Consider the following 24,395-nt stretch of genomic DNA (forward strand, 5'->3'; position numbering starts at 1 on the left):
TTTCTGAATGAAGATTGATTTGCTAGAGTGTAAATGCTGATGTAGTTCAGGGGCCTTTCCTCCACATATACACAACCTGATCACCATCTCCCTTCTCTGCTGTCATTGGATCCTTTCTGCCCACTCCCTGCTGGCCTTCTTCTTGTTTTCTGTTAAAGGATCATTACAGAATACTTAGTCTGCATTGCTTAAAAGAAAGGGAGGGAAATGACCTGAGAAATCCTCAACACTCAGTACAATACTATTTTTCAAGTGTGTGATCTAGCCAGGAAAATGATTTGAAGATAATCTTTCTTGTTTGGTTGATGAGAGTTGAAATAAAGCAGGCAGAAACTTGGGTAATCAGAATTGGTCTTTGCAAAAAATGTCCTGACTAGAAATAGACCTGATCGAAGGGAGTTATTTTTTTTTTAATTTTCCACTTGCTGTCTTAGCAATTTCATAAAATTACAGGTAAACACACTCTTGATTTTCTTTTATTCAGTGGGTCACACCCGGTAATGCACAGGGGTTCTCTTGGCTCATGTGCTCAGGAATTACTCCTGGCGGTATTCAGGGGACCATATGGGATGCTGGGAATTGAACCCGGATTGGTCACATGCAAGGCAAACGCCCTACCTGCTATGCTATGGCTCCAACCCCACTCTTTATTTTCTTATGAATAAAACACACTATATTATCTTCTAAATATATAAAATCCTTATACTTACATAATCATAGAATATAAAGATATAAATTATATATTTTCTATATCACATGTAACATCATGTATTATATAAACATGTAAATATTATATAATGTGCTTATATGATACTTATATAGAAATTCTATTGTATCATATATTATAGGTATTATAATACTTATATGTGACTAGCTTTCAATAATATACTAAATATAATAATTCAGAATAGAGCACTATTAGCTATGGTTTTAAATGATTTTGAATAAGAAAGGCATATTTCCGAGGCATTTTATCTACCTAGACAATACTTATTATCAGAACACTACCTCATGGAATGCTATGTCAGAGCATTCAGTGTACAAGTGCCTGCTAGGTACCAGTTGGGTAACTATTTGAGCATTTCTGTCATTTAATAAGGGGTTGCCATTTGAGCTAAGTTCTAAGTAGGCTTTAGACTAACAGCCCTGTTTGTCTTTCTTCATTATTGCTCATTGCCCCATCTGACAAGAGTATAACAAATTCTATCCTTGGAACAGCCCCTTCCATAATCAAGTGTGATTTCCCACTTCTCCCAGAGTGATCCTTGGTGCTCGACCAGGTGTGTAGTCCTGTCTCATGACACCCAAGGATGGGGTACCACCCCCAAGTGTACTCCCTGAAGACAATGATAGGCAGGGAACTAACACTGAAATTCTATCTCTACTCCTAATAGTTCTTCCTTATGACTTCCCCTCTAACTTCTAACTGCCAATGCCTCTCAATAGAAGATACTGAAAGAAACAAATGAGTAGACAGACCAGTGTGTTGGGTTTGGATGACATGAATGTTTTCATAGGCTGGAGCGATAGCACAGTGGTAGGGCGTTCGCCTTGAACGCAGCCAACATAGCCGACCCGAGTTCTATTCCTTCACCCCTCTCGGAGAGCCTAGCAAGCTACCACGAGTATCTTGCCCGCACGGCAAAGTCTGGCAAGCTCCCCGTGATGCATTCGATATGCCAAACACAGTAACAAGTCTCACGATGGAGATGTTACTGGGCCTGCTCGAGCAAATCGATGAACAATGGGAGGACCATGACTGACTGACTAAATGTTTTCATGCGTTTCATCTCTCACCTCTTAGAAATACTCCCTGAAGATAAAAACTCAGCGTGCTTTCCTTCTGACCTTGTATAATCATTGACCTCAGGCCAAGTCACCTGCTCAAGCCTGGTTGACAGAGTACCAGAGTACTCTGTTATCACACTGCTCCATCCTCTGTACGCACTCTGGGTTCTAACTGGCCTCTGCCTCTCTTCAGCTTTCTTGGATAATCTTTCTGCCTCAGGCTGACGCTGAACTTTTTAATTTAACTTTCATGCATTCTGTTTTCAAGCCATTATCTTATTTCTTCCCGATGACTTGGAGTGTTTAAAACAAGTATTAAACACTTGGCAACAATTTTATTTTCTGTACTATTTTGGACAAATCCATCTATTTTTTTTTAGCTCTGACTTTAAGTCTGGATTGGTTCCAGGAAGACATTACTTTCTGAACACTGATGACGTGCTGTGGAAAGTCCTTGCTTAGGCCCTGTGTGCATTTGTGTAGGGGGTGACCCCACAGGGATAAATGCAGGTCATTGGTTAACGTGTGCTAAGAGGAAGAGAGTACAAGCATCCCTTTCCTTGACATAAGGATATAAAATAAATTTGAGATATGCAGAGTTGGGCACTTAAATATAGCGAGAGACTTAGAAAACCCAGAAAAAAATAAATTGACATAAATCTGAATAGAATAGATTTTAATAAGGCTCTGATTCAAATAGATGTTTTTAACTAGAAAAATACATAAACTAACATTGGGAGGGCCGAGGATACAGCTCAAGAGGTTGAGTCTTCGCATATGGGAGACTGAGGTACAATGCCCTAAGTCCCTAAGCACAGTTGGATGTAGTCCAAACAGCAAAAATAAAATCAACAAATGAATAAGAATAAATTGAGAGCAGCTCCTGTCTAATGCACTGTATATAATATACATTCTAACGCTATTCAAAGAAGGAAGAGATTGATGTGGATAAGATTACTTAGGTATTACTCCAACAGGCCAGTGAGATTGTAGAGCAAGAGATTCAGATGCAAGTTTAAGAGCCGAAGATGGAAAATGAAAAGAATCTTATTAGCTTTGGCAAGGAAAGGAATGTGGATTCAAATGCAATCTAAGGAATGGAGGAGGGGGAAAGAGAGGAGAAAATCTGAAGTGGAGAGAAATCTTAAAGGTATTGAGGTTAACATAGCCTCCTGTTCAAAGGGAACCATCTGCCAAGAAGAAAAACAGGTTTGGTTTGAAATTTCAAGGATCCAAAAGGACTAAAGAAGCCCAGATTCTATCTTCCTCTCAATACAACCATCTTCAAAATTAATCCTGCAAAGAAATAATATATCAACAAATATGTATTCTATGACCTCTCGATGTCAACCTTGGGGAAACGATCTTGAACCTCTAAATAGACATAATCTTTGCTTCCTTGACTGTTTTATGTTCAGCTGGAAAGTAGGGAGTGTAAAAGTGAAAGAGTTGGGAAGAAGAATTCACAACCCCATTCTGGGATACATCACATAGCAGAAATCTGAATAGATTTTAATAGGGTTCTGACTCAAATAGACGTTTTTAACTAGAAAAATACATAAACTAACATTGGGAGGGCCGAGGATACAGCTCAAGAGGTTGAGTCTGGGATGTTACCATAGGTGGAATTTGCTAAGGGAAGAATGGAAGCACCTATGATGGCCACTTACTACCTGTATTGCAAACCATAACACCTAAAAGGAGAGAGAGACTAAAATGGAATGTGTCTGCCACAGAGGGGGTGGGGGGTAGGGATGGGATGGTTGTGGCGGAAGGGATACTGGGAACATTGGTGGTAGAGAATGGGCGCTGGTAGAGGGATGAGTACTCAATCATTGTATGACTAAAACCTAATCATGAAAGTTTGTAAGTCTGTAACTGTATCTCATGGTGATTCGTTTACAAATAAAACTTAAAAAAAAAAAAGAATGAAAGCACCTGGTTAAAACCCACTACTCCAGCCAGAGGAATAGTACAGCAGGTAGGGCATTTGCCTTGCACACAGTTGACTCAGGTTCAATTCTCAGCATCCCATATGGTCCCTGAGCACCTCCAGAAGGGAGTAATTCCTAAGGGAAGAGCCCTAAGTAAACCCTGAGCATCACAGGGTGTGACCCAAAAAAGCAAAAAATAAAAAATAAAGATAAATAAAAGAAGCGATAGCACAACGGGTAGGGCGTCTGCCTTGCATGCAGCCAACATGGCCGACCCGAGTTCGATTCCTCCGCCCCTCTCGGAGAGCCCGGCAAGCTACCGAGAGTATTCGATATGCCAGACACAGTAACAACAAAGTCTCCAATGGAGACGTTACTGGGCCCGCTCGAGCAAATCGACGATCAACGGGAGAGCCTTTACTTACTTACTTACTTACTCCCCCTTCCATAGAGTGAGTTATTTCCTAGAGAATTTCCCTATTTGCCTCTTCCCAAACCTTCACACCATCAAATGAAACATTATTTTTATTATTCTGTTCCTAAACTGTCAATAATCCCTGAGGGTCGTCCTTTCCAGCAAGGACCCTGACTGTCCTCTATGCCTACCCCAACCCTAACCACCTTTCCACTCCTGGGTCTGCTGTTCCCTCACGTCAGTGCTCTTCCCCCATTGCCTACTCTTAGTGCTTTATTCCTGCCATAAGGAATTCCCTCTCACTTCCCACAGGAAGCATTCTCTGATCCCTGATGCCAAAAGCAGCCCCCTTTCCTGCTTAATGAAGCAACCTCTCATCTGCTCCTCCTTCTCTTAGAATGTTTTCCACGATGCCTTTGCTTATTCTCATAATATTTTCAGCTTCCTGCTGTATTAGTAAGCTAAGGGCAAGGTTTGTGTCTTAGTCCCCTGTATATTTTGAATACTTTATATTCCAGTGCAAAATAGACTAAGCTCAAGCGCTTGCTCTATGGGTGTTTTCTTCAGTTAATGCTAGAAGACATTAGAGGGCAAGAGGGTGATAGTGGAGGGGTTCGCAAAAACTTTGCATGGAGGAGGCCTAAGTTTCATCAGGGTATCACAGTGAGCTGAACCCCCTACTCCCCCTATACCCCAGCACTGTGAATATGGTCCCCAAGCCAGATAAACAGTTCTTAGATTGGGTATTTGGAAGCTTCCTACAAATCCACACAAATGAAGTCTTGTAGAAACAGTACCGGGACAGAAATCTTCTAAATAAAAATACATTTCATCCATCAGGATAAATAGAGTACCACCGGCTCAATACAGGGCATATGCTTAGTAGGAATGAGTGGTTCTGGAGACAGTCCTACTGTGTGCATCTATTGGTCAATGTTTTTTTTTTCTCTGAATACTCCAAATATTTATAGATTAAGAAATAGGTAACAGTTTTCTCTAGTAAATGCTCTTGGTAGGATAAAACATTATTAACAATTATGATACATTTGTCTTTTGATTTTTACAGTAACCTAGTAATATCATTAACGTTCTCTACTGGTCAGTGTTTAAGGTCATTGTGTTTTCCTTCTTTCCAGACCAAAAAAAAAAAAAAAAGAAGAAGAAGAAGACGAAGAAGCAACTGAACATTCCTCATCTCCACTGATGGGCAAGAGCAGAGATGTGTAATAGGGATGATGTGTAATAGGGATGCGCTTCTTTTAATTTGTGGCCTTGGGGAACAGAGTAAGCCTTGCAGATGCAATTTTGCCACTGGCAAAGAGTATTGGCTTCCTAGACAGTCATCTGCCTCTTTCGTTTGGAAAATTGTGCTTGAAGAAGTATCAATTACACCCCCACCCCCACCCCCTTCTCTCTTGTCTGTAATTATCTCCCTGGCATTCATTCAGCGAAAAGCTTTGACTCCACGTTTTCTGATGAAAATAAATTGATGAAAATAGAAAAATCAATGTTTTCCTTCTGGGTCCACCAAAAAAAAATTTTTTTTTAAAAAAAAAAAGCTTCCAATTTGGTCATGATCATTGATCAAGGGAAAACAGTCCCAAATCCAGATATCCAGATTTTAAGAGCAGATTGGCGCGGGGGGTGGGGGGGGGAGGCAGGGAGTGGGATGGGGGTGGTTGTACATTCATTTTCAAACCACGGGGCAATTTGTGACTTTAAAAGGTGCTCCAAGTGCAACAGACCTTTCCCAGCCACGGCCGAATAGGCCCGCCTCCCATCTCGAGGCTGAGCAAAGGTAAGAATGTCCATCCCACTCTCCCGCCGAGCCTGATCGCTGCGTGGGGGAGGCGGCGGCACCCGCAGCCCGGGTTCGGGCTTCCTTGCTCATCGTTCCTGCACCCGGGGCTTGAAGGACCCGCTCGAGGAGGGTACCCGGGGCCCGGAGCCTCCTGATCTCTCCAGCTCGCCTTGCAGACGCGCGCGGTGAGTCGGTGCACGCTCGGGCTGGCTTCCCCGGCGCCCCCATCTCCCGGGCTCGGCTCCCACGGCCCATCTGCCCTGCCCCTCCTCCCCGTCCCCCTGCATGTCCACCCCCACCCGCGGGGCTCTGCTCCCCCCCGGCGTCTCCCCCTCCGGCTCGGCTGTATTTGGAGCTGCCGGAAGCCGCCAGCGGCGACTCTCCCCGGGCGCTGCGTGACTGACACCGACGCGGCTTCTGGGGGAGGAGGGAGAAAGGCGGCGGCGGGAGGAGGAGGAGGAGGTGGAGGAGGAGGAAGTGGAGGAGGAGGAGGAGGAGGGTGCCGGGTGGCCGCGCACGGCGAGACCCCGGGGGCAAGCCCACCCGAGCAGGTGAGCCGGGAGCTGGGGGGCTCGGCCGGGGGGTCCGGGGTGCAGGTGCGCGCGCGCGCGCGCTCGCAAGTTGCGCTCCAGGAGGGACCGGGGCTCGGCGGCGACGCGCGGGAAAGCCGGGGGGCGCGGGGGACCGGCTGCGGGGGTCCCCAGGACCCATCAGGGTCTGCCGAGTGCCCTCCCCCCATCCCCACCCCCAGCCCGGGGAGTCCCGGGGAGCGCGGGCCAAGGCGGGGGGCGGCGATCGCGGCCTCGGGGCGCGGGGGCCTCCCGCGCGCTGGGCCGGGCTAAGTTTGGGGGCTGCTTTGCAACTCATCTCGGGGGTAGTGGCCGGCGGGGGAGGGGGCGGCGCCGCCGTGGGACTGCAGCTGGCCGCTGCCACCTGGATGAGAAAGTGCTGGAAAGAAAGGAATCTGGCTTTTCCAAAAGCAGCACCTGACTTGAGGCAGTGAGTCACTTTTGAAACATGCAAAGGCGACGGAGAATGCAAAGGCGACGGGAGGTTGGAGGGGGCAGCCCCCCCGAAAACAGCACACACACACACACACACACACACACACACACACACACACACACGGACACGCACGCCTCAGCAGGGTCTCTGCTTTGTTGCTGTTTACTGAAGTTGGTGGCGATCACTTTGAGGCTAGTAAGGACAGACGCAGATGGTCCTAGTCTCTAGGTTCATCATTGCTGTGTCCTGGTCCCCGGAATGAAAATGAACTGCATCGGATACGATGCAGGATTTGAAGTGAGCCGAAATGAGTCATTTCGGGTCAGAGCCAGGTTAGGACCGAAGTGAAGGTGAGCCTTTAGCAAAAGATGAAGAATGGAGGAATCCTTGCTTATCACACTGTGGGGATGCAGAAGTTGGGCAGCGTGGTCTACCAGAATTGGTCGATGGGTTTTTCTCTAGTGCCAGGAGAGATTTTTAAAAAAAAAAAAACATTTTAGGGCCTTTCTAGGCAAAATATTCAAACCCTCTTAATGTAAGATCCCAACAGGGAAAGGAAACTCAGGGCACGTTGTAGTAGTTTATGGAGTCCAATTAGACATCAAGCTTCATAAGGGTTATAGAAGGGGATCTGGGTAGTTGCTGCAGCACCAAACTGTATCAGACCAAGTTCTAAATCAGCTGCAATAGATTTGTCAAAAATTAAATAGCGGGGTTGTGCATCAGCTACTTGAAGATACTGGTTATTTTGCAAGCAAAGAGGATTTTGTGAATGGAATGCCCCCATTTAAAACTTCTTAATACAATTAAAATTAAAGTGTCGTATAAACATTTATTAAACAGAAACAGAGAAGGAGATTAAGAAAATCAAGTGGTCTTGGCAATTAGGAATGGCTTTTGGCTGCTTATCTTTGAAGCAGGAAGTCATTTTATTCATTGATCTAGTATCAGGTTTGGCTAGGTTTTGGGGTGAGGGGCTGGATAATAATATGTGAGCTGTTTGGGCCATTTGGTCTCTTTGGAAGACTCAGTTGTGACCTTATAGCTTTGAAAGGAGCTATGTAGCTAATAATACACAAAAATGATATGGCTTTGTTTCACTTTATTTATAGATACTGAAATTCGAAGCTCATATCACTTTGACCATTAACAACAATTTTTTAATGTAAAAAACGGGGCTGGAGAAATAGTTTAATAGAGGGAATACGTGCTTTCCATACAGGAGACCTAGGTCCAATGCCCACAACCTCATGGTCTCCTGAGCAGCGCCAATCTGTGGGATTATCCAAGCACCACCAAATGTGGCCCCCAAACCAAACCAAACCAAACCAAGTAAAAATTATTTTGAGTTTGGAAAAAAGTGGGAGGCAGGATTCAATTTGTACTATTGACTATATTTCGTACTCCATCACCCCTGTGCTAGACGTGTGTGTGTGTGTGTGTGTGTGTGTGGGTGGGTGTGTGTGTGTGGAGGCTCACCCAGTGGTGCTCGGGGTTTACTCCTGGCTCTGCACTCAGAGGTCACTCCTGGAAGGCTCAGTGGACCCAATGGGGTATCCGGGATTGAACCCAAGTTGGCTGCATGCAAGGCAAACACCCAACCCACTGTTTTAACACTCTGCTTCTGGGAAGGGGAACCTTTGGAAAGAAAGAATTTTTTTCATCATTATTATAGTTTTGGCCACATGCTTGTAGTACTGTTAATGCTTTGGTGCAATGTGCCATCTTACAGACACCAAAGTACCCAAGACCATTTTTCCCAGGCTTCAGTCCCTGCCCCATTCCCCTGCCTTGTCTAGTAGTGTCAGTTTTGTAATCTTTTGGAAGTATTAGTGAACCAGATTCTCCTAGTACTAAATCATCCCTAGGAGTTAGGTTAAGTGCCTTCAAGCATAGCGTTGACTTATTTGGGGCATTGTAGCGTTTTTGTTTTGCCCTGAATATTGAACGAGTGCCTATGTGTGAGGTTATGCTTTTAATTTGATCATTTTGAAAATGTTACACATTTAAATTTATTTAATACGTTTATTTTAAAAATGAATTTATGCTGTGTTTTGTTAGCTATGTGTATATACCAGATGACCACCTGTAGCCCATTGGTTTAGGAACTGGAGCTTAGGAACTAGTTAAAGTCATAAATCTGATAAATGATTATATTTCAAGTATATGAAGAATTCCTAAAGGTAAAGGTAAAGGCCCTCCCGTTGTTCGTCGATTTGCTCGAGTGGGCCCAGTAACGTCTCCATTGGAGACTTTGTTGTAACTGTGTCTGGCATATCGAATACTTCACGAGGATCTTGCCAGGCTCTGCCGTGCGGGCAAGATGCTCTCGGTAGCTTGCCGGGCTCTCCGAGAGGGGCAGAGGAATCGAACTCGGGTCGGCCATGTTGGCTGCGTGCAAGGCAAATGCCCTACTGCTGTGCTATCGCTCGTTCATTAATAAAAAATAGTTCAATCATAGACACTCTCCAAAGAAGATATGAAAATTGCCAATAAGCACATGAAAAGATGTTCACATTATTATTCATCAGAGAAAAGCAAAGAAAATCAACAGTGAGATTCTGCTTCACACCCACTAGTATGGTGACAATCACAGGACATGGAATACCTAGAGCTGGTAGGAAGTGGAGAAATAGGCCCATTTCTGCAGTGTCAGAGGAATGGCAGGAATGTAAAATGGTTGAGCTTCTGTGAAGACATTTTGAAGTTTCTTTCTAAGTTAAAATATAGGATTTTCCTGATAGAGTCATTTTCACTCAAGAACATCTCCCCTTGAAAACCAGCACCCATTCATGCCATCCAAAAAGTGGAAACCACCAAATGTTTATCAGCAGATGAGTGGGTAAATAAAATGCAATATGTGCAAACAATGAAATATTACTAAGCCATGAAAATGAGTGAAGTTCGGAGGGTGGGAGATAGCCCAGAACTCCTGAGCATCCTTTGCATGTGGGAAGCTCAGGAGAGATCCCTAAGCAATGTGCTGGGAGAAGCCTTGTAAATGCCACATGTGGCACAAAAACAATTTTTTTTAAAAAAATGGAATAAAATACTGATATAATATTTAATATAATGTCAGTGAATCCCGAAAAATTTAGGTGTGAGAAAACTAGTTACAAAAGATTGCATTTGCATAATAATACCCAGTTTGAAGAAATCTATAGATAGAAAATAGATTGATATTGCTTAGGGATAAGGGCTGGGGGCGAGGAAGAGAAGTTAAGGGATTTAGAGTTCCTTGTCGAGGTGACGATAATGTTCTAGAATGGACTGTGTTTGTGGCTGCATGGGTCACTGAGTTATACACTTTAGTATTATTTTAATTTGGGGTTTCACACCTCTCGGTGCCTCTGGTGGTGCTCAGGATTACTTAATCATTCTTCTGTTTTATTTGTGGTGTTACAAATTGAATTCAGGTTCTCACACATGAAGGCAAGTGTTCTATTGCTTAACTACATCCCCAGTCTGAATTGTACACTTACTTTTTGTTTGGTAGGGGAGAAGAGAGGAAGGGTTGTGGTGGCTGTGCTTAGGGGTAACTCCTAGCTCTGTGCTCAGGGATCACTCTTAGCAGTGCTTGGCGGGTAAGGGCATGGGGAGGAACCATATGTAATACAAGGGATAGAAGAAGGGCTGGCCAAATGCAACACAAACCTCTTACCCCCTGTACTATCTCTCTGACCCTGGGATTTTACACTTCAAATGAATGACTCGTATGTATGTGAGTTATAGTTCCATCAAGTTGCCAAAGAAAAGAAACAAAAAGCTAAAAATAAAATCAAACTAGACAGACTTTCTCTAAGTTCTTTTCAAATCCCTTTCCCAATGACCCTCCCAACCCTGAATTTTGTGCCCCAATAAAATGTTCCCTAGTTTTCTTGTAGAACAGTGTTGTGACATATATATTCCCAAACACTATGCTCTGTTGTTCGGAATGTATGAATTCCCAATAAGTACTGTTTATATCGACTTGGTTTTTTGACTTACAAAGTGGATGTTAGTCTTCCCACTTTTTTTAAATGCAGCTAGCAATAAAGGGCTAAAGCATCACAACAGGAGTATTAATGCACAAAAAGGAGTTGTTTTTGTTGGTGGTGGTTGAGGGATGCTGAAAGGGAGGGTTACTAAGATCCTTGAGGGATGGAGGTGGGTATACTAGTGAGGGGTGTAGGTATTGGAATTATATACATGAGAAACCACCAATAGCAGTCTTGTAAATCACAGAATCTCAATCAATTAAAAAAAGCACCTATTCCCCCTGGCAGCTCTGTGGCCGCCATCTTCCAGAGCCCATTGGACATTCAGGTATGGGCCAGCAGTGACAAGACACACGGGGCCTCACAGGATAGGGGTAGAGCTGGTCCTTCTCCTCCCTTGCCCCATTGAGACCCCGAGATGCTGCCTACGAACAGCCCCTCTGGCTACTTATTAAGCTCCTTGATGGTCATGATCCCAGAGACACACAAATGAATCTCGGAACCCAGGGATTTTAGCAGAAATCTCTCCAGACTTAATAATTAAAATTTCAGAATTTCAAAATCACATGGCCATAATAGCAGCTGCACAACATCATATGCTATTCATAATCAGCAATAGAAAACAAATTGTCTCATGTTGCCTGTTTGGCAGGTCCAAGTGTTTGGGGGGAAATTCCAAATAATAATGGTGGATCTGGTGTCGAAATATTGAATATAATCAAAGTAGAGTGAGAGTAATGTGGAAATCATCTGCCATACAGGTAGGGGTAAGGGTGGGATGGGAGATATACTGGGTTTTTTTGTGGTGGAAAATGTGCACTGTTGATGGGACAGGTGTTTGATTATTGTGTGACGGAGACTTAAACTCAAAAGCTTTGTAACTGTTCTCATGTAAATTCAATAAATAAAGTTATTTAAAAAAACCAGGAAAGGAAAACAAATGAATTGAAATGAGCTAGCTTGTAAGAACCACCCATATTACAATAAGATACTCAAAGTGTGGGTCTTTAACTCTGTGCTTCTGGAAAATGCAAATTCTTGATAATTCAAAATTGGTGTTGCTACAGCAGTGCTCAGGATCTGTGTTTGGGTTTCTGCTGTCCAGGAAAGAAGGAGCAATGAAAACTGCTCTTGGATTCCGTTTGCAGTCTTGGCTCCCATCAGAGTGATCACTTCCTACCATCGTTGTCATAGTGGTCCCTTCTCTATCCCAACTGCCTCTTCCCCAGCGCTTAAGGCAAGCTTCCAACCATGGGCCAATCCTTCTGATCCTTGTTTCTATTGTTCTTGGCTACTAGTCTTATACTATGTTTTTTATATATATCCCACAGTTGAGTGCAATCCTGCTGTCTGTCCCTCTCTTTCTGGCTCCTTTCACTCAGCATGATGGCCTCTTAGTATCTGTATTGCAAACCCCAGTGCCCAAAAGGAGAAAGAGAGAGTGAGAAAGAGAGAGAGTGAGAGAGAGGGAGAGGGTGCACGCCCACACGTGTGTGTGTGTGTGTGTGTGTGTGTGAGAGAGAGAGAGAGAGAGAGAGAGAGAGGTGGGGGGAGGGGGGAGAGGCAGCGGGGAGAGAGGGAGGGAAGGAGAGAAAGGAAAAAGTGCCTGCCATAGAGACAGGCTAGGCTGGAGGGGAAAGGTGACAGGAGTGATACTCGGGACATTGGTGGTGAGAAATGTACACTGGTGGGGGGATGGGTATTGGAGCATTGTATGACGGAAATCCTCCAGAACAGCTTTATAACTGTGTATCTCACAGTGATTGAATAAAAAACAACAAAACCCAGCAAAGTTACTCCCATTTAACGGGTATCACTGCATCTTATAAAGAACAGTACCTATTTTTAATTCATTTTTTAAATGTTAATGAGATGCAGTTTTGCATACCATAAATCCACTCATTTGAAGCACACAGTTCAGCGGTGATTAGTATCTACACAGTGTTGATTCTACACAGTTCTATTTTAAGGAGTTTCTTTCATGCCAAATAGATTTTTGTTGTGGTTGTTGTTGTTGTTGTTGTCCATTTACAGTCCATTCCCATCCCCAACCCTGGGCTTTAGAGATGTGCTTTTCTAGATAATCGTAAGAGATGGACTATCTTCTTTTATACTCCAAGGTCTTATGTGTCTGTTGTGTTGTAACATGTGCATGTATTTCCTTTCTTCCACTGCATTTGTCCATGGGGCACATTTTGTTTCTTATTCATCCCTTGGTGAACATTTGGGTGGCTTCCTTCATTTTTTTCTTCTTTTTGTTATTATGAATGATACTGCTTTATTTGTTCACTTGTGTGTGTTTGTATTTGTGTGTATATGCATGTGTGCGTGCCATCTTTTTTCCTATCTCTTGAGTTGGTGATTATGTGTAGAATGGCTTGGCCATAAGGGAAGTACATGATGTACTTTTAAAGAAATTTTCGGACGTTTCCATGACATTGTTTTGCATTGCCACTGGTGATGAAGAGAGGAGGTGATTTCTTCATTCACTATTTCTTGGTCATCTAATGGTTGTAGGGGTCCTTGTGGGAATGAGGTGGCATCTCGTTGTGGCATTTTCCTGATGATGAAAAACTGTGGAGTATCTTTACACATTCCATTGGCTGGCTGCTTATCTTAGGAAAAGTGATGTTTACAGATGTTCTACCCTTTCATTGTTGATTTTTTTATCAAAATGATTAATTTTCATTTTTTAAATTTCCTCCGCTTTTTTGTAAACACCATGGTTTACAAAGTTGTTCGTGATGGTTTGTTACAGGCATTCAATATTCCAACCCTAATCCCACCACCACCATCACCTTCCCTCCATCATTGTCTCCATTTTCCCAACCACCCCTCAAGCCTTCCCCTGTAGCAGACCCACTATAATGTATTTTATATTGCTTGTTACCCCCATATGGCTAACAGAATGATCAAGATAATATTACCATAGAAGAAAATTTGTGAAAATTGTTTAATCTCACCATGGGGATATTAAGTTCTTGTCTGGGATTTACTAAGCTGTTGTTGCAAGTTATGCCTTCTGTGTTAATGTTCTTGTGAGTCAATATTGGTTGGCTTCTATGTTATATTCCCATCCAGTCTGGTATGTTCCTACTGGGATGTCATTGTTGTAGTTTGGCGATGTCATGTGACCACAGTTGTGGCTTCATACTCCAGAAGATCCAGAATATTTTACTGGGAAGTCCGGCCAGAGACATGGAGCAGCTTTGTGTGTGATTGCAGCTGCTGGGGCTTTGGTAGGGTAGGTGCTGACCCACCCCCCTCCCCAATCATCCCCCAAAAAATAATTAATTTTTTTATTGGTTTACAGTGTCATCTAGAATTCCATTTGGATAACCTTTAAAATTTTTTTCATAACATAAAAATTATGTTCCCAGATTCCTCCCTGCCTCACCATCTGCCTCTATGACAGATCTCTCTCTCTCTCTTTCTCTCTCTCTCTTTCTCTCTCTCTCTCTCTCTCTCTCTCTCACTCACACACAGTCCTTTTGGGCATTATGGTTTGCAGTACAGATACTGAAAGGTTATCATGCATATTCCTTTAAGTCTAATTGGTTGTTTCACTCTTTGATACTCCATTGGGGCTGAATGGAGATGAGGGGACATGCTGCCAGGTCACTTTTGATAGGATGATGACTGCCTCTCAGAGTGGGCATGGCAGTTCATGGAAGAAGCTTCCAGTGGAGACAATAGTACTGCAGTGATTGAGAGTATCGGAGGCATGTTTGGGAAGGATGAGTCACCCCTGAATTGTACCTTAGGAGCTTGGTGAGGTATACTATGGCTGCGTAGTCCAGAAGATCCAGAGAGCTAGTGGTGTAGGGTCATCCTGAAGATCAAGATGAAAAGTTTTCTGCAGTAAGACATTAGTAGAAGTGTAGAAGGATCACTTGGCTACCCCAGATCTCACATACAGGATTTGCCCAGTTTTGTGAATCAAGTGTTCTTTTACTTGGGTGTCTCTGACATCTCATATTCTGAATGTACTATTTCAAAGTGCTGAGACTCTTTAAACTCATTTTTTTGAAAAAATATGACAAGTTTACTCATTTTCTTTGATAAATTTATAGGAAACAATGACATGAATTTGGGTGTTTGAAATATGAAGAAACTTCTGGAAATCTTATAGTCTCTTATAGTACTTTTTCAGCGTGGTTACAAAGCAAGGAGAGTGCTTACAATTTTGTGGTTCCTACATTTTCTTTTTTTTTTTTGCCTTTTGGGTCACAGCCAGCGATACTCAGGGGTTACTCCTGGCTCTGCAGTCAGGAATTACTCCTGTCGGTGCTTGGGGGACCATATGGAATGCTGGGGATCAAACCCAGGTCAGCTGTGTATAAGGCAAACACCCTACCTGCTGTATTATTGCTACAGCTCCCTCCTACATTTTCTTTTGAAAAATGAAAATGTAAAAGTTTAATACGAGTAGAAAGTTATGGGCTAAAACGATAGTACAGCAGGGAGGCGCTTGCCTTGTATATATCCAACCTGTATTCAGTCCCTGGCACCTCACATGGTCTCCTAACTCCCTCCAAGAGTGAGCCAGGAGTTACCAGCAGTGTGGCCCCACCAGAGTGTAGAAAGTTAAGGGACCAGAGAGACAGTATAAGGGTGAGGGCCTCAGTATCCCCAATACTGCAGATCTCTAGCAGTATTTCCTCCCTTAGGTCTTTGCACTGAATGCCTGGGGCCGGTTGTTCAAGAATCTCTAGAAGTCGCTCCCTGGCACCACTAAGGAAGGTCCAGAAATAAAAAGAAGAGTAGAAAGTTCCTCATCAAATGTCACAAAATCATGAAGCTTTTTTATTTTGCAGAAATGAGTATTCTAAGAAAATGGTAAGATTTTGATTCAATATACTTTGTTACAGAGGACATTAGTTAAATCGGGTTTGGTTTCAATCTGTAGGATCAAATCCAAGATAGTTTTATGAGTCATTCAAAAAAAAATGCATTGAATGCCTGGTGTGTAGCAAGCACTACTCTAAACTCTAGGGACAGAGTTGAGAAAACAAGGTCTCATGGAGCTTTAATTTGAGAGATTGCACAGCATTAGCACTTGTGATGTTATCATCATCAATGACTTGCTAAACTTCTTTGTGAATAGATAATGGCAATTGAAAGAGAAAATGGAGGGAGGCAGAGAGAGAGAAAAAAAAAGTTGTTGCCATAGAGGCAGGCAGGGGAATGGTAGGGTGGGAAGGAAACTGGGGGCATTGGTGGTGGAAAATGTGCACTGGTAAAGGAACGAATAGCACAGCGGGTAGGGCGTTCGCCTTACAAGTGGCCAACATGGCCGATCCGAGTTCGATTCCTCCGCCCCTCTCGGAGAGCCCTGCAAGCTACCGAGAGTATTCGATATGCCAGACACAGTAACAACAAAGTCTCCAATGGAGACGTTACTGGGCCCGCTCGAGCAAATCGACGATCAACGGGAGGGCCTTTTTTTAATGACTTAAACCAAACCATGAACAGCTTTAAAACTGTGTTTCACTGTGATTCAATAGGAAAAAAAGAAAAGATAAGAAAATTAGAAGGGAAAAATGATGGCAGTCATTGCTGTTGGCTTAGAAACTGGGTCCAGAATTGCTCTATAGGCGTGTAAGCAAAAAACAAAGTCAGACACCTTGGCAGCAAGGGTGTATTTCCAGGTGAAACATCTCCCTGGTTTCATAGAGCAAGGCCTCCTTTCAGCCTCTTTGCACTGCAGCAAGCAGGAAATGGATCTTAATCACTCCTGATGGTCTTGCATCCATGCACTGTGCTTGGCTTAGACCGAGGGCACTCACTGAATGAATAAAACAAGCATATTCTGGAAGCAGTCAGTGAATAAACAGAGAAATACTGTGGTTTGAGCCTTCTCTGGGTGCTTTTCCTCCAGTTAGTAAGAGTGAATCATAGGATCGCTCCCTCCAGTGATGGGTAACTTCCTGAGAAAGGAAAGAATAGAATTGGCATAGTCACTGTGGAGAGGATAGAAAACTCTCAGGCAGTCTAGTTTTGATGTTATTCTAACCTTAAAAAAAAACTGGGGGCTGGGGCGATAGTACAGCAGGCAGGGCATTTGCCTTGCATGTGACCAACCTGGGTTCAATCCCTGGCATCCCATATGGCTGCTCCAGCACTGCTAGGAGTAAATCCCGAGTGCAGTGCCAGGAGTAATCCCTGAGCATTGCTGGGTGTTATCCAAAAAACAAAACACAAACAAAAAAATTGGGGTGGGGGGCAATGGCAGGGGGTGGGGTTGAATGTATTAGAAAAGCAGTTCTGGGACGTGAGAGAACACAGAGGCTAAGTATGTTTCTTGCATACAGCTGACCTGGGTTCGTTCCTCAGCACCTTATAAGAACAAAAAGTGATCCCTGAGCAGTCAGGTATAACCCCTGAGAACATTTCCCCCCTGCCCTCAAAAAAGTGAAAGCAGCTTATTGTGGCTTGATTCTCTACGGACAACTCACCTTGGTGGCCCAGCCACACCCTGAGACACAGAAAGTCTTCTGTTTCTTGTTACTTCGAGCTCTTTTTCATTTTAAGGGCATGATCTTTGGAATCTCTCAGAGTGGTTGTCTCTGACAGAATCACCAGAGAAACTCTCACCCCAGTGATCTCTTCCCCTCGTGCGAACTTTAGCCATCAGGAAACCGAGACGCCCCAGCTCTTAAAGGAGTTAACACAAAAATGGTTCCAATCTTGCGTTCTCTCTTACTTGATGTATAAAAATTGCTGTTGACAATGCCAAGCTTCAAGACTGTTGAAATCCAAAAGAAAACAGAGCTTCAAATCTAAAGACTAGTTCACATGGTTTTTTTCTCCAGGAAGGGAGCAACATGACGCCTGCCATAACCCTGTCACCGGACTCCACGCCAGGCTGTTTCACTCGGAGCGCCCTAGAGGGGAGCTGGTGAAAGCCCTCCCCACCCCAAGGGACCCAGGCCAGGCAGCCGAAAACCTCCAGAACCCAACTGCCGCCATTCTTAAGGCCGCTCCCCACACACTTTGGCCAAGCCACGCGTACCAGTGAACGTATTCCTGGTCCACAAAGCTGTGACATCAGATGACATCATATGACACTCCCTACCCATTCTCCCTAAGTACCACACCACATTTGATGGGGTTCAAATAGTAGACAACAAATCATAGAGGGAAACATATATATATATTTATATATACATATTTTCAGATATATATATATGAAAGCTCCCATCACTCAATCAATCTTTAACAACATGTTAGTGATATCCTAAAGAACGTCTTAATGACCCCTGCCAAAATAGAACAATCTTCACACTGTTACCTCTATGAAAACTTTTTTGTAGACTTTTCAGTGGTTTTTCATAACAGACAATACAAAATATGTTATTTTGGTTGTGCTTTGGGACAGGGATTGGGGCTTGGGATGGAAACTTCCCAAATTTGGTGGTGGGAAGGTGTAATGGTGGTGGGATTGGTGTTTGAATATTAAATGTCATCAAATATAGTGAACTACCTTGTAAAATGGGCTGGAGCAATAACACAGCAGGTAGGGCATTTGCCTTGCACACGGCTGACCCGGGTTTGATTCCTCTCACCCTCTCAGAGAGCCCAGCAAGCTACCGAGAGTATCCTGCCCACCCAACAGAGCCTGGCAAGCTCCCCACGGTGTATTCAATATGCCAAAACGAGTAACAACAAGTCTCACAATGGAGATGTTACTGGTGCCCGCTCAAGCAAATTGATGAACTGCAGGACGACAGTGCTACAGTGCTACAGTGCTACCTTAATCACTGTCACTGTCCTCCCGTTGTTCATCGATTTGCTCGAGCAGGCCCAGTAACATCTCCATTGGAGATTTTGTTGTTACTGTGTTTGGCATATCAAATACAGTGCTACCTTATAAGATTAAAAAAAAATTCTTAAAAATCAAAAGAGTCCCATCTGGGAGGCCAGTGCACTTAAAGTTCCTCACTCGAAGTCACTAGGGCTTTAATTGGGAAAAGCCACTATTCTTTTCAGTGGAAATTTCTCCTAGGAAAAATCTGGCATTCTGCCCGACTCGGGATTCTGCCAGTGAGTGGGCCCAGCATGGGAAAGGCTGTGAGTGGTATACCAATTAATTAGTCAATCAAATAGTATTTATAGAATTCGCTATGTGTGAGGTAGCATGGAGGGCTCAGTGGCAGATACAGACAAGGAAGCCCAAGAGAGCGTCTCAAGCCAGGAAAAGCAGGGGCTGGTTGGCTCCAGAAGCAACATATGCAGAAAGGTGCACAAAGCCACAGATGCCAAGGATGTGCTGTCAAATATATTCTGGGAGAATGGCTTTCAGTGTGTCACTGAGCTATCTGGTTGGACTGAGTGTTCAGGCTTTCACAGGCTCAACCTAAGACTGTTCAGGTGAGAACACAGCAGGGATGCAGGCATATTCCTTCCCAACCATGGTTCCACAGAGATAGTCCTGCTGTGGAATTGTCGGCACGGGACAACTTAAAAGCCAAAGAATCACCATAAACGTGATGGGGGGAATTGTGTAATGAAAAAGTATATTAATTATAGATACCCAACTTTTTCCTTCCTTCCTTCCTTCCTTCCTTCCTTCCTTCCTTCCTTCCTTCCTCTCTCTCTTTCCCTCTCTTTCTTTTCTTTCTTTCTTTCCTTCCTTCCTTCCTTCTTTCTTTCTCTCTCTTTCTCTCCTTCCTTCCTTCCTTCCTTCTTTCTTTCTTTCTTTCTTTCTTTCTTTCTTTCTTCTTTCTTTCATAACAATGAACTTGAGAAAGTCTGCTCTGGAAATGCTGGAGAGTTAACGACATGGCCAGAAGGAAAGGGAACATGGGTAAACCTACTTGAAGGGTCCACAGACCTGGTTTGCAGCTAGTCCTTGCCGTTGACCAGGTCTTTCTTTGGGGGATGGCTGTGCGTTTCAAATACTCAAAGAGCTGATGCTAAGGTTTGTAGGTCTAGCTGCTCCCACGGAGAGCAAACTGAGCTGGAATGGCTCATGATGGTGGCAAACCTACCGTGTCTCTCCCTGACCTTGGACCAGGCTTTATACACCTGTTTTAAGGCTAGACTTCATATGCACTGCAGCCTCTAGTGACTCATGTACAGGTAACTAAAGCCAAGGAAAACGAAGCATGTTGGGGCCAAGGATGTGGCTGAGGGGTAGAATTTCTGGATTCCCAAAGCTAACCTTTGTGACCTGACGGGATACTTGTCACCACCGGTGTGATGACCCTCCCTCCAGAGCACCACAACCAAGTATGCGACCCCCAGACATCCAATCAGTGATGACAGTGACGTCAAAGAGAGTGGGGAAATGAAGTCCTTTTCCCCAAGTCCTTCAGCAAGTGATTCTAAAGCCAGGGCACCCTTATAAACCAACTAAAGATGGGGAAAGCAATTAAGACCTTCTAAAGTGTTCAAAGTGTGGGAAATGTGCTCATTCTGCAGTCCTGCTATGAAAAATATAGAAATTCCATCTGTCGTATTGATTCACGCATAACAAAGTCATAATATTGGATTTTGAACATAAAGTTGGGTCATATTAGGATCTAAATAGATTTTCTTAAGAGATAGGGTTTATAAGACAAGCAATGAGGCAAAAAATTTTTTTGGTTTAACACTGATATCTATCTTTGCTCCAAGGAAAATGTTTCCAACACATTTTAATATTGCAAGAAAGTATGTGAGAGAATACTGACTAGCTATTTTCTTACTGAAGGGTATGATGTATTTGTAAATGTATGCAGTTAGTGTGATATAATTGAATGGTTTAAAGATTTTATAGGCTCGCAGTTCTTATCCACAGTTGGAAGCCTACCTCAAATGCTGAGGGAGAAGGCAGTTGGGATAGAGAAGGGACCACCATGTCAAAGATAGTTGGAAATGATCATTCTAGATAAGACCTGCATGCTGAAGGTAGGTAAATGAACACACATGATAACCTCTCAATACCTGTAGTGCAAACCATAATGCCCAAAAGGGAAGAGAGAGACAGAAAGAGCGTAGGAAAGTGCCTGCCATAGAGACAGACGGGGGCGGGGGGGGGGGGCGGTGGTAGGAGAGAAACTGGGGACACTGGTGGTTGGAAACGTACACTGGTGGAGGAATGGGTGTTGGGACTCTGTATGTCTGAAACCAACCACAATCACTTTGTAATTCTGTATTTCACAGTGACTAAAAATTAAATAAATAAAAAATAAATTTTAAAAATGTACAGGCTAACTTATAATTAAAAAAAATAAAACAGGCTGGAGCGATAGCACAGCAGGTAGGGCATTTGCCTTGTACACGGTCAACCCAGCTTCGATTCCCGGCATTTCATATGGTCCCCTGAGCACCTCCAGGAGCAATTCCTGAGTGCAGAGCCAGGAATAACCCCTGTGCATCGCGGGGTGTCACCCCAAAAGCAATATGTGTGTGTGTGTACATAAACCAGCAAAACCTTGGTGTATAAATTTGTCTAGAGCAAACTATATACAATGTCCATTTTCCTAACTTTTCTCTATCTCTCCACACCCCACCCTCCACCCCCATCCCACCACACACATACACATTTTCCCCACCCCGGCCCCCCACACACACTTGAAAAACATTTATGTTTGCTCGTTAACAAAGAAAATCATTACAAAGATTCAAAGTACCTGGGGGAGAGAAGGTCCTCCCTCAAGAAGAAAAGTTTCTTCCAGAAAGAAAAACACCAATTTCATCTAAAGGAGGTTCCTCAAAAATCTAAGAGTAGAGCTTCCATGTGACCTAGTGATTTAGCTGCTTAGTATCTACCCCCAAAGTCACCAAAAATAGTCATTCCAAGACACTATGCACACCTATGTTCATTGCAGCACTTAATACAGAAGTCAGGATATGGCAACAACCCAATGACAGAAGAGTAGATAAGAAAGTTGTATCACACACACACACTCACAAACACACACACAAACACACACAGAGGAAGACTGTGTGGCCACAAAGAATAAGGAAATCATGTAATTTGCTGCAACTGGCAAGGAACTGGGGGGATCTCATGTTAAGTGAAGTCAGAAGGACAGGACAAAATCAAGGTGTTTTCACGAATCTATTATGTGTCAAGGGAATGGAAGATAACAAAGATGAGCAAAACATTGAATCTAGATTATAGAAACAAAAATGCCCAGGAAGGAAATAAATGGAATGAGGAAGTTAGAAGAAATCTGTAAGTTGTATAGACTCAGGGCAAGGGCCCATCTGTGGGGAGAGAGGAGGGACCTGATATATATACTGGAAGAGAACAGCGCAGAGTCTCCTGCCCCCGCGCCTGGCTGTCCTTGCTGGGGCCCCTTGGAGGGGAGCGGGTTGAGTTTCCCTCCCTGCACCGACCAGGGCTCCGGCAGCCGAAGACCTCCAGGACCAGCCACCACCATGCTGAGACCACTCTCCGCACACATGAAGGTACCGGCAGAGGAACAAAGGCATGCGGGTCCCGGGGCTGAGATCTCCAAGCCTACTCGGATTGGGGCTGGGTATCCTCCACCCAGATCCTCCATATTCCAGTAGGCAGGGGTCACACCCACCAACTGGCCCCCTGGCGCCGTGTAATCCCATCAATGGCCAAGACTCAGAGACTATAAAACCCAGCTCCCGGGAGAGAACAGTGCAGACATCTTATTATGACATCTTATCATCTCATTCCTACTTTGGACAAACTGGCAGGCTACCGAATGTATGCTACCTGCCCAGTATGTCAAATACCAGTAACAATGATGGGTCTCATTCTCCTAAAGAGCCTTGAATATAATCTCAGGGCTAGGATGGAGGAGACGTTACTGGGGCCTGCTCGAGGCAATTGACGAATAACAGGATGATTTGTGATTTGTGATATATATATATAATATATATATATCTCACTGTAGCACTGTCCTCTGGATGTTCATCTATTTGCTCAAGCGGGCACCAGTAACGTCTCCATTGTGAGACTTGTTGTTACTGGTTTTGGCATATCAAATACACTACGGGGAGCTTGCCAGGCTTTGCCATGCAGGCAGGATTCTCTCGGTAGCTTGCTGGGCTCTCTGAGAGGGACAGAAGAATTGAATCCAGATCTGCCGCATACAAGGCAAATACCCTACCCGCTTCGCTATTGCTCCAGCCCATATATATATATTATATATATATATATATATATATGTCATTAGACCTAACACTGTTGAAGGATGGGACCCAAACTACAATATTTAAATTAAAAAGTGTAACTGCCAAGGATTCAGGTCAGGATGGGAGGGAACCTGGGGTTATTGGTGGAGGGATGGGGTCATAGGGCTAGGAGTAGGATTGGAGGAGTGACCATTGTATACCTGAAACTCTTGTTATAAGTAAATTTGCAAACCATGCTGTACACATAAAAATTAAAAATTTTTAATGTAAAAAACAAATTGCAAGCAAGATGAAAACTCAGTGGCTTTGGACTTCTCAGGGACCCCCTGGGAAACCAGAAGAATAGGCCTTTTAAAATTCAGAGAATATTTCCAGCCCAGAATTCTATATTCGCCAAACTGCCAAATCAGGTGTGAGAGCTAAATAAAAATACTTTTAGAATTTCAGGGTCTCGAGGGAGTTAACCTTTCATTCACAGAACTTGTCCCAATTAAGGGACGCACAGTGAAAAATGAGGAAATAGATCCAAGAAACAGGTAATGATGCCACAGAAGAAGGAAGGGAGAGAAATCCCGGACTAAGAGAAAAAGCAGGGCACAGGTGACAGATACTCAGCACCTTCTTAGAGTAGCCAGAAGGAAGTACTTCCCAGGAGAGATGATGCTTCCTGTGGGGAAACGAATGGAATCCCAGGGCCCTATTTGAAGGAGATATATGATCTGAGTCTTTTTTTTTTTTTTTTTTGCTTTTTGAGTTGCATCACGCCCGGCAGTGCTCCTGGCTCTGAACTCAGAAATTACCCCTGCCAATGCTCAGGGGATCATATGGGATGCTGGGAATCGAACCTGAGTTGGCCGCATGCAAAGCAGATACCCTACCCGCTGTGCTATCACCCCAGCCCCATGAGTCATTTCTAAATACAGGTGTTCATTGCTTTGCAAAAGTTTGAGCTTTTTAGCACTTGTCTTTTATGAATTACCTAGGTTCTTGTTTGTTTGTTTTTTGTCCTTAGGTTGTTATTAGGGATGCTATAGGGAGGCTCACAAGTGGTGTTCAAGAGACCCAATGACTGAACTCCTTTCTGTGATTTTAGACCGGGAGGCTGGAGATTCAGTGTGAGGGCCTGAGTCCCTAAAGAATCGTGCATAATCCAGACCATCCCTGCAGTGCTTGGAGGTCTCCAGGGATCAAACTGGGTTCGGGCATGCAAGGTGAACACCTGAACCCACATACTGTCTCTCTGGCCCAATATTATTTATGCTAAAAGAAAGAACCCTAAAAAGGATTTATGCTTTTATGGCAAATAAAAAAAGAGTGAAGCTAGCATTGAGCTTTGGTTTTGCAGCAGCCGTAATAATGAGAGCACCCCC

General features: G+C 43.8%; 1 protein-coding gene across 1 annotated transcript in view; it reads left to right on the forward strand.

Annotated features, from left to right (window-relative positions):
• The first annotated feature begins 6,423 nt into the window (after positions 1–6,423).
• CAP2 (cyclase associated actin cytoskeleton regulatory protein 2) overlaps positions 6,424–24,395 on the forward strand; it is a 178,192-nt gene continuing 160,220 nt past the window's right edge. The window contains exon 1 of the mRNA XM_056132387.1: positions 6,424–6,489. The gene's annotated coding sequence lies outside the window, so the exon portion shown is untranslated. The remainder of the gene's footprint in view (positions 6,490–24,395) is intronic.

The sequence above is a fragment of the Sorex fumeus genome, unplaced genomic scaffold (assembly GCF_029834395.1).
Source record: "Sorex fumeus unplaced genomic scaffold, SorFum_2.1 ptg000094l, whole genome shotgun sequence".
Taxonomy (NCBI): Eukaryota; Metazoa; Chordata; class Mammalia; order Eulipotyphla; family Soricidae; genus Sorex; species Sorex fumeus.